Source organism: Cololabis saira, chromosome 2 (genome assembly GCF_033807715.1).
Source record: "Cololabis saira isolate AMF1-May2022 chromosome 2, fColSai1.1, whole genome shotgun sequence".
NCBI lineage: Eukaryota > Metazoa > Chordata > Actinopteri > Beloniformes > Belonidae > Cololabis > Cololabis saira.
In genome coordinates, this window is record NC_084588.1 from 8,783,012 (window position 1) to 8,794,551 (window position 11,540).

The following is an 11,540-nucleotide window of genomic DNA, read 5'->3' on the forward strand; positions in this document are numbered from 1 at the left end:
TTTCTCTCATCCAAGAGTCCCTGGGCTAAAAAAGGTTGAAGACCCCTGCTGTACAGGATTAAAGGAGTATAAAAAACATGAAAGAGTGAATAAATGGCTATATTATCAACCTTATCACCTGTTTCTGATGTCGGCATGGAGGTCTGCAAAAGTCTGGCATTGAGCCCTTGTTGTGAGCCAGGTGTGCTGTAGCAGGGGAACATCTCAAACGTGTAGGGCAGGTACTCCAGGAGAGGAGGTGACAAACACTTATCTAAAGTAATAAAGGCATCAACCAGTCAGGCTGGTGTAGCACTTAGGATAAAGTGAGTAAAGGAGAAAGCAGGTTGAAAATGCAAAAGTACCAAATAATAAAGAAAGACTCTTAAGGCAGGACCTTCCAGTCCCTCAGCATAGCCTGCAACAGCCGAACCAACTGCAGCAGCTCAAATAAAATAAAATACATTAGATTAAATTAAAGAAAAAAACAGTACAAGGTCAAGACAAGATTTTATATTTGGATATCTTACATCTCGTTGACTTTTCGTCGATTTATAACGAGGAAACACTCAAAGCTGATACATGGGTTATTGGGAGGTTTTGTTTAAAAAATAAGCACAGTTCTCATTGAATTATATAACTTCACACATCTGTTACACCGAACCTGTTTAGCGTCACATATCCACGTCTGAGGTTTTAGTAAACTGAGGCTCATTACTGTTCTCTCTTGCTCGGACTGATTTGTGCTGTACATCTGAGTTAAGAGCTTTTGCTTTGTTTACTTTTATTATTACTATCTAGTTTTACTGTGGAACATGATTTTTGAGACATCAGAGACTACATAATAAATATTTCAACATTCTGGACAATCAGTGAAGCTCTTCTCTTTAAAGTTCAGCTTGTGAGCATAAAAATGATTGAGTAGAATTGAGAGAATACCATAAAAGCATTAAAGTCAATACTGTTGTCTTGTTTGGGAATTGTCTTAAGTGTGCATTTAACTGTCTCAGAATATTTATACATTCGCATTAAGTCAGTAGGTCCAGTCTGCAACACTAACCACCAAAATACAAAGCAAAAAGAAAAGAACAACTTCTTATTCAGGCACAAGAGCATCATATTGAGTTATTATAGAAATGTAGATGGCAGAGCCCACAGGTGTTTTTTTTTTTTTTTTTTTTTATTGACAGATTGTGAGAAAGTGAGCAACCCCTCCCCTTCTCACCGTCACCGGACTTTTTTAATGTGTGTGGCAGGGTGGAGGATTGGGCGTGGTCTGCGGGGGAGCAGCACACAGGTGTACCTGGTTCTGCTGATTGGACCCACCTGTGCCCAATCAACCTCCCCACCCTGCCTGGGTTTATAAACAGTGGCTGCATACCAGAAAGGGGGCTGCTGAGTGGAGGTAGCTTGATGTGAGGCTATACTCAATGCTCCATTTTTTAGAATACTTTTTTTTGCCTTTGCCTGTATGTCTTTGTGCTTTTTTGCATACAATAAAAAGCCTTATTTTTTGGCATTCTACACTCTGCAGGGTCTCTCCTTTACACCTCATCACCCAGGTCCAGTTTGCCTGATCCCCTTGTACGTGGGAAGGCCGCTCTGGTGCCTCACACAGATATATACAGAAAAGGTACAAAACTTCAGGATAAAATGCAGTTACAAATTAAGGACAGTAAAGTATATATCAAAATAAAATAGAAGGTTTGAGGTTTAAGGAGGAATAATAAATAAAAACAACGGATCAAGAAATATATTTTTCACATAGGCTTCTCGTTTTAACTGCTTTGGGGTTTATGCTCTGTTTAAGACTGTCTGAATACGATACTAATATAGCTTTGAGAACAATTATATTTGGACGTTGGCTAGCAAATTTAGTACAGTGAATATGATATTTAGCAATAATTAAGAGAAGGTTGATTAAAAATACTTTGTCTGGGCTTGTCATATCATTTTTGATAGACCAAATAGTACATGTTGAATGCTCAACTTAAAGGAAGAATCAACTTTAGCATTTATAAAATTATTAAGGTTAATCTAGAGAACATGAGTATGTGTGCAATTCCAGAATAAGTGAGATATTGTTTCACTCGCATTACCACAAAAACCACAGTGTGTCAATGTTTATCTTGTATTTAATAAGATTGGTCTTGAGTGGATAGCATCTATGAAGTATTTTAAAAGTAAAGTCTCTTACTTTGTTTGTAATAATACATTTTCTTGACAAGACCGGATGTGTTTTTCCAATCTAAGATATTCCAATAGAAAACTGCTGCAGGTTTAGAAACAATATCTCTCTGTATAATATATCTAATGCAATTATTAGTAGCTTTATCACTTAGTAAAGGACAAATATTACCAACAGAGCGCACAGGTGTAGCTCCTCGCCACGTGGGACTGCCACGTCCCAGCAGAGACACTGACCGCAGCTCTCCCTCGTTCCTCGTGGGTTTCAGTGTCTGCAGTTCTCGACTCATTCCTCCAGATGGCGCTGTTTCCTTCACACAGCCGCTTCAAACCGCGTCGAAACTTCAATAATGGACGTGACAGTGAAAAATAAGTCAGTGCATGTTTATATTTATAAAAACATTTCCTGTTTAAATTGTTATTTTCTTTTTTTGAGAAATAATAAGGTTGACTCTTTAAATTCATGACTCTTTAATGTCAATGATCAACAGATGACCATAAATGACTAAAAACCGCCATATTTGCGATGTCTTTAAAATATATTTTGAAAAAAAAGTTGAATTATTAGAAAAGAAAAAAAACAATACAAAAAAAAGCAATTTTCTTCCCTTTTCTTTTTTTCATCCATTTAATAATTTGTGCTTCTTTAGGCTTAGGACAAATTTTGAAATGATTTATTAAAGGTAAAGACAGATTTGTGTGGGATTGTATGATGGTTATTATTATTATCTGGATATTATGCTAACACATGTGAGAGTGACTCTAAGCTGCTACCCTGTCATAATGACCTCTCACATCAAAGGTGAACTTCAGCACATAGTTTTTCCCGTTACACAGGCCAGGTGGCCCAGCTGCCTCTGCTTGTCCAAAAGAAGAATTATGTGATGCTTTCAACGCCCCCCCCGCCCCGTCGTCTGCAACCTGAGCCGCAGCAAGCAAATGTACTGTGCGCCGGAGCTGACCCGACGTCACGACCCCGAATGTTGCCGCGCTGCCGCGAGGCTCCAGAGGTTAGAGCCTGACTAATTTTTAAATGGCTCAGCTGCAAAGCACCAGACATGGTTGAGTGTGTTAGTGTGTGTGATGGGGGGCCTCCTCCACAAATCTTACAGGTCCGTCAATAACCCCCACATCTGGAAAAAGCAACTGTGAGACTGGTTTGTAACTACGCACATCCAACACACGCTTCGTGTATGTAGAACTGTAGACAGGGATTTATGAATTTTGTATGCTTATAAATTCAATTATACATTTGTGTGTATATCTAACTGCACATGTCTGATTAAAGAAAAAACATTTAGTCATCTCGTTCATCTCGTCCGTGTGTGTTTCTGTTCGTTGTTACTCAATAGGTTCAATGTTTCGAGCAGTGCTTTTCAGAGGAACACTGATTGTTGGCCTCTAATTAGTAATTAGCATCCTCTCTGGTAACACACACACACACACACACACACACACACACACACACACACACACACACACCAGCCTTTCATTTCTGTATCTCTTCAGTCTCCATTTCCTCTCGTTTTGCATCGTGACTAATTGTCACGTGTAAGCGCATGTGTGCACGTATGCCGGCGTGTTGTGACAAGGCTCTGCAGTCGTAGTGGGTTTTTTGGTTGGTCACTGGGCAGATGGTGACCTGCAGATGAACCCGCCTTCCTGCTTTCCTTCGGCTGCTTCTAATTCCCCCTCCCTGCTTTGCATTCCAAGTGTCTTGCGGCTGCAGGTGCGCGGTCCGACCACCAGGTGTCAGTGTTGACCAGGTTTTGGCGCAGGGCCGCTGCGCGCAGCACTGCAGCAGAGACGGATCCGGAGTTCGGACACAACCGAGTGCCTTGGAGTGTTTGAGCTAAACTATAACTAAAACCTATGACCGAAACAATCAATAAATACATTGTAATCGATAGGAGCTTTGAGGCAAAATTGTAAACTTTATTTTCTCCAAAAAATACCTTTAGATGTAGGCTAATTGAAATCTAACAACTAAAAAAAGAAAACAATGAGTTAACAATTCCTCTTGGGGGATTAACAAAGTATTTTTTTTTTTTTTATTTGAATTCGAATTTGAACAAAAAGATTTAAAATCGAGAGGATTCTGTCATTTTTGTGTCCATCTCCTTCCTGTTAAGTTTTCAGTTTGTGGGATATGGATCAATTATTGACGTGGTGGGTATGTTTGTTTCTGATCAACACCGATTTAGAGGATTCTTCTTGTTTTAGGCTTATACATTTTTATTTATTTAACTTATATTTTCTTGGTTAACTTTTAAATTTGTCACCAACTGTTGATTTATATCTGTTTTGTTGTACTGTATGCTCTTATTTAAATACATCATCTTCACAAGGTGCACAAACTGTAAGAAAAATAAATGTTTGCAAATGTCCATCTTTTCTCTTTTTTCAAATTATCTTTTTAAAATTGGAAGTCAAAGTGATGCTGATGGTGTTTCCTTTCAGGCTTTTCACCTTTTGCCCCTCATTGGCTTTAATGTTTACCTTTAAAAATACAAATGCAATATTCTATGTAAAAGAACTATGTTACATTAAAAACCTTAAACGACCTGCTTCGTCTGCTGCTGCTGCTTTTCTAATGTTTTGCTATTATTAGGTTTTTCTTTCAGGGTCTGATAATAAATACGCAGCATTCGCCTCCTCTGTTCTTCCAAAGACGTGATGAAAAGCAAGATTGGTAAATAAATATACTGGTAGTCACAGTCCTGATTTTAAGCAGAACATACAGTATAATAACGAATGCTAATGTGACAGCTTGTCCCCTCACACTCACGCATCCTTCTGTTTGCTGCTGAGCATCTGTGTGTATGTCTGTGGGTGTGTTTCTGCCTGCATGTGGGTCAGCATATTGTGTGTGTGTGTGTGTGTGTGTGTGTGTGTGTGTGTGTGTGTGTGTGTGTGTGTGTGTGTGTGTGTGTGTGTGTGTGTGTGTGTGTGTGTGTGTGTGTGTGTGTGTGTGTGTGTGTGATGCTGAGTACGTGTTATATGCAGGGCTGGTGTGCTATGGCCGCCCTCTTCCTATCCTCAGCTCTTATGAATCGATGATCATGTGGTGTAAGGGAGATAGATGGCCCCCAGCTCCATCTTGTCTCCTCTAATTGTAAAATATTAGTTACATTAGACTCTGGGCTATGATTAATGGAACTTATTTAGAAGGTGGACTCTCTCTCACGCACACATACTTTCTTTCTCCTTCTCCCTCGCTTAGCATTGGTCTCCAAAGTCTTTTCCTGAAAGAATTGAGTGATTTTACTTGAAGTGGTCAAATAGGCTTCCCCCCTGTAGGAAAAGAGAAGGCAGAGACAACAGGGGAGAAAGTGCAGAGAGGGAGAGGAGTGGAAGATGGGAAAGAGGGGTGAGCTTATGAAAAGATGAAAATGGAGGATTCACGAGGGCTTTTCAAAAGTTACGGTACGAGTCGGTCCTAAAGAGATTTAACCCTCTCGGCAGATAATACTGTTCGGAGGATCACTGTTTAGAAATGCTAAACGTGATCAAGTTATTATGGTTACAAGCTTATTGTCATGAAAAGGAGGTATTTTTGATTATATTCAACAAAAATAGGTCCAAACCCAAATCCTCTGGTGTAGCCTGCAAACTTTTCCAGTTACTCATTTATCTGAGAATAACAGTTTGTGCAACAGCAACAAAAGTCCTAACAGTACATTCATACGTAAAAACCCTCACACAGATGGGAAGACGGTCCAGGACGGTCCGTGCATTCAGAACTATGTCTCATCGCTGACGATCCTCCGGCCAGGTCCAGGTCCAGGTCCAGGTCCAGGTCCAGGTCCAGGTCCAGGTCCAGGTCCAGGTCCAGCGCTCAAACCCCTCCCGCTCACCCTTTACATTTGCAGCAGTTTGTTTTAGCTTTCTTTCCATTTCTAGCAGCAGGTATGATGTGCATGTGGTTGATCCGTGTGCTGACACTGACAACCTGGCTGCATATTGTCCTCAAGCAGCAGCAGCTATGAAGATCACAGCTATAACATTTGTATATCTTTCATTTTGTGCTTGTCTGAATAGAGTATTTTAGTTTAGTTCAGTTTAGTTTATTTCGTTTATTAGATTAGATTAGATTCAACTTTATTGTCATGGCACATGTCAAAGTACAGGGCAAAGAAATGCAGTTAGCATCTAACCGGAAGTGCTTATGCAGTGAAATAAACACAATGTGCAGCATATACACATATATACACATATATATACATATATATAAATATGTATGTACACAGTGCAGATTAATAAATAACTATTGCTACAAGGTGCAGGTCAGATATGAATGAATAGCATATATATCACGGACAGATGAGATGTGATTATATGATTTACAACAGATTTGAGTTACAGTATATACATGGTTTATTTTGAACATGTAAAAAAAAACAAGAAAAAAGACAAGAAAACTAATACGGGTTGGCATTCCACCACATAAAGAAAAAAACCAACATCAAAACACATATTTCAAGTTACATGTTTGAAAAGGAGTGGGCGGAAGTATAAACTTATTTAATCCCACCCTCTTTCCACAACTAAACATAAATTATATGTCTGTATTTATTTTTTATACTATACACTAATTTGAATAAATATATATAATTTTTACAAAAATAACCTGTTTAATACAAGATGTAAGCTCTATCATAAATATAATATAGCTAATATATATATATAATACGTATATCTAAGTATATAAACATACAAAGACAACATTACAAAATACCAGAACACACACAGCTGGTACTTTACAGTACTTTGTTTTTTTCATATGTGCTACACAAATTAAATTCGACTTGTCCTTGAAATGTGGCATTGTTATAGATAAAAGTGATATTCTCCAGATTAAATCAGGTTTCCAGTCCTCTCTCGGTGGTGCCAGTCTGGATCTCAGCATCCGTGCTCCAGTTGGCCTCTGCTGATGCACCTGTCATGTAACAAGCTGTTACACGGAGCCAGGGTTGGGACGTGGAGTCAACAGACAGCTAACAAAGCCCCGTACGCTCGTCAGAACAAAAGGGAATTTCAAAAAAACATCAGGGAACATCCCAAATAACCAGAGAAAACAGCTGACGGTGCAGTTTGTGTGCAGCCCTGATTGTCGGTCACCGACCTGCTTTGCTGGTTGTCGCTCCTTGGATGAGCGTTAGTTAGGAATGTTGTTTCATCAACCCCTTCCCCCAGTCGTTCTTGAGTCTATGAACTTGCTTTGAATTTGTATAATGCGTCCGCCTGCTGATGTGTTTCTAAACTGCTTTACTAACTTGCAGCAATTATCTGAGCCTGCTGAGGTCAGAGCAAGTTCACGTTGATTAATGCAGCAGAGCAGCTGATGCTCTTTGTGTCAGAATGTGAGTGAGAAGCAGGTGGCCGGTACATCTATCAACCCCCCCGCTGCTTTCTTCCTTTTTCTTACCTTCTTTTTTATTGCTGAGTTACATGGAGGACAACACACACACACACACACACACACACACACACACACACACACACACACACACACACACACACACACACACACACACACACACACACACACACACACACACACACACGATCATTGAGGGACTTTGCAAATGAATGGCTAAAAGAGTAAATAATTGTCGAAAAGTACGACAAGTAATTTTCAAATGAAACATCTATTAATATAAATGACTGAATCTGCCTCTGAAGATGATATGCTATTAAACAAGTGAGAAAAACAGGGAGTGATTGAGTGCACGAATGGGTCAAAGCGGACAATATGACTGACGAACTTGAAACATGTAGATCCGCTTTTGGTTTGTTCGTTTACATCACAATATTCTATGCAAGAAAACACTTAGATTTGTCTGCAAATTCAGCAAAATGATCAGCAAAATGAGAATACGGAATAAGATGAAAGATATAGAGCAAGTGAAAGCAAGTCGTGAAGACGGGGGAATGGAGGAGAGTTCTGCTCCTCTTGCAGGAGAAGCAGCTGGTTGTAGCTCAAAGATGTGTTTTTGTAGGATCTTCTTTGTTTCTGCTTCAGAGAAGACACTAAATAAGAGGAGCTATGTTTGAGGCAACTGTACGAATGAATCTGGAAGATGGCTGGTCCAAAAGATGACTTTACTAGAACTCACCATCACAAAAAAAGAAGAGTTGTCTGGCGGGAGCGAGGATTTGCTGAAGGCGAATGCTGAACTGATCTGTACCAGAGGAAAGACCGTGTTGTTCTTGCTCATCTGCCTCCCTGCGATAAACCCTTACGTTTCTTTTCATCTTCCTTTCTTCGTTGCATCTCCAAACTGAGGAAGTCCGTGAGAGTAAGTTCCCCTTTGAACGGTCTGCAAGAACCTAAGAGAACTCCTACAACTGCTCGGTCCAAACAGCCCGCGTGAGAATAAGCCTTTAAAGCACTTTTCAAAAAGACGTCACACATGGAACCCTGGACACTCGAACAGTACGACTGAGTATTAGGGCCAAACTAAGACAAAAAAATAAATTGGAAATTATGAGAATAAGGTCGTAATATTACGAGAATAAAGTCGTAATATTACGAGAATAAAGTCATAATATTATGAGAATAAAGTCGTAATATTATGAGAATAAAGTCGTAATATTACGAGAATAAAGTCGTAATATTACGAGAATAAAGTCGTAATATTACGAGAATAAAGTCGTAATATTACGAGAATAAAGTCTTAATATTACGAGAATAAAGTCGTAATATTACGAGAATAAAGTCGTAATATTACGAGAATAAAGTCGTAATATTACGAGAATAAAGTCTTAATATTATGAGAATAAAGTCGTAATATCACGAGAATAAAGTCATAAAATTATGAGGATAAAGTTCTAATATCACGAGAATAAAGTCGTAATATTATGAGAATAAAGTTGTAATATTATGAGAATAAAGTCGTAATATTACGAGAATAAAGTCATAATATTACGAGAATAAAGTCGCAATATTACAAGAATAAAGTCGTAATTTACGAGAACTCTAACAGGAAGACATCTTCTCCCTGTGTTAAAATGAGGAATATTGAACATCTTGTGAAGTTATATTTTGGTATCAGTTTCACAAATAAGGAAATACTTAATCTTTTGGCACATCAGTATCAAATTATTATCAGTATAAGGACTTTAGAACGATTGTGCAAACGACTGCGTCTATTTCGACGAAGGAACCACACAGACTTGGAAGAAATTGCATCTTTTGTGGAAGAGGAAAATGTTTATGATTATCCTCATTGTTTCCTGAGAAACAACCAAACTTCTTTGAATGGCAGCAGATGTATGTATGTTGATTTAGACTCAGCTCTGATCGGACTTCCTCTACCGTCGGCTCAAAGTTGGAGCAAACGGACACTTTCATTTACCCACTCGTGGCCTGCATGAGAGGCTCTTCAGAGCGTTAGAGTTGTTTTATTTTCTTTTGTGTATTTTGTAGCGATGAATGAGTGTAAGCTCCAACTAAAGGAAGCTGTGCACAAAAATAAAAAAATGAGAGCAGACTCCAGCAAAAAAAAAAAGAAAAAAAAAGGCATAAAATGTGTGCAGAATGAAGATGAAGACGGAATGAAAGGAGCTGCTATTTTGGGTTCTTATTAACAGGTCCTACTGGTGCAGCAATTAATAATCTACTTCTGTATTTAACATGGGACCCGGTCCCTGGTGAAGACGTTTTAGCTGGCTTTGATGCTGAAAGAACTTCTCCCCCTCCACCCCTCTACACCCAAAGCTTCGCTTCTCTCCTTAAGTGCCTCCCTTGGTGTTATTTGCGTGTTGGTTTTCGCCAGTTAAGCTAGGAAACAGAGCAAATCGTTATTCCCCAAATTTCAGGCCAATTTTCTATCAACAATCCCGCTCGCTGTGGGACATGCCTTTAATTCATCAGAGGAAATTGCATGAAGAATAAACTCCCTTTTCACTGCTTGAGAGTGTAAGGTCATGAATATATTTATATGGATATTTTATATATATATATATATATATATATATATATATATATATATATATATATATATATATGGGTATTTCATATATATATATATCATTTTTTTCCACATATGCATTACTTCCACTCCTGCATCAAACTCACTGACTACCATCTTCGCTGGTGCTTTCTGAGGCCTGACCATCTGAAGCATCACGCTTTCATTCTGATTGTGCTCAAATGGCCCTTTTAAAGTATTAGTATGTGTTGGGGGTTCATTGTAAATATACAGTAGGTTACTCATTGATACTCACTTCAGTCATACAGGACTGTCTCAGAAAATTAGAATATTGTGATAAAGTCCTTTATTTTCTGTAATGCAAAAATGTCATACATTTGGATTCATTACAAATCAACTGAAATATTGCAAGCCTTTTATTATTTTAATATTGCTGATCATGGCTTACAACTTAAGAAAACTCAAATATCCTATCTCAAAAAATTTGAATATTCTGGGAATCTTAATCTTAAACTGTAAACCATAATCAGCAATATTAAAATAATAAAAGGCTTGCAATATTTCAGATGATTTGTAATGAATTCAGAATGTATGACATTTTTGTTTTTTTAATTGCATTACAGAAAATAAAGAACTTTATCACAATATTCTAATTTTCTGAGACAGTCCTGTATTTAGGGCCATGGGGATTTTCTGCAACCTATTCCAGGTGTCATCTGGCTAAAAAAGCAAAATAGCAGGCCCAGCCTGAACAGGGATCTAGATTTGAATCAAGACCTTCTAACCATTATTGTTATTATTAAATACATTTCGATCCATAGCTAAGAATGTATACTGCTTTAAAAAAAAAAAAAAGAATAAATGTCATCTTGTGATTGAACTCTGCCGTAAGCAGGGGAACTTTCCTATAGATAGCTTGAAATTCTTGTGTGTGCTCAAGAGTGATGGTGTCACCACAATTTGCTGAGTAATGTGGAAGCTGCAGTACGCATGCAGCTTATTGGACAGATGGTTTAGCACATTTAATTGCTCACACCTTCTGCGTGCCTCTGTCTCTGCCTGCAGACCCTCCGTCTGTCTCCCGTTCTCCCTTTGTCTGTTCACACTCCGAATCGGTTTTATTTATATTCTACAGTTCACTTCATCTCCAGGTTCTTCTCTGAACAAACAGTTTGGAATGTTTAAAATCTTATTTTGTTGTTTTATATGCAGTGTGGACGGATGATGTGTGTTTTTCTGAAGCGTCATCATCAACATTATGCCCATTCATAGTTTCATCAAGTTAAAATTCCTGCAAATGTCATAAAACTTGAAATGACCTTTATCTAAGTCACAGTAATAGACACAATGTAATTCCCTTCCAAAATGAAGAAAAATATTTTATTAATGCCAAAAGGGAAATTAATTAGAAAACCCAAACACAATGTTTTTAAGTTG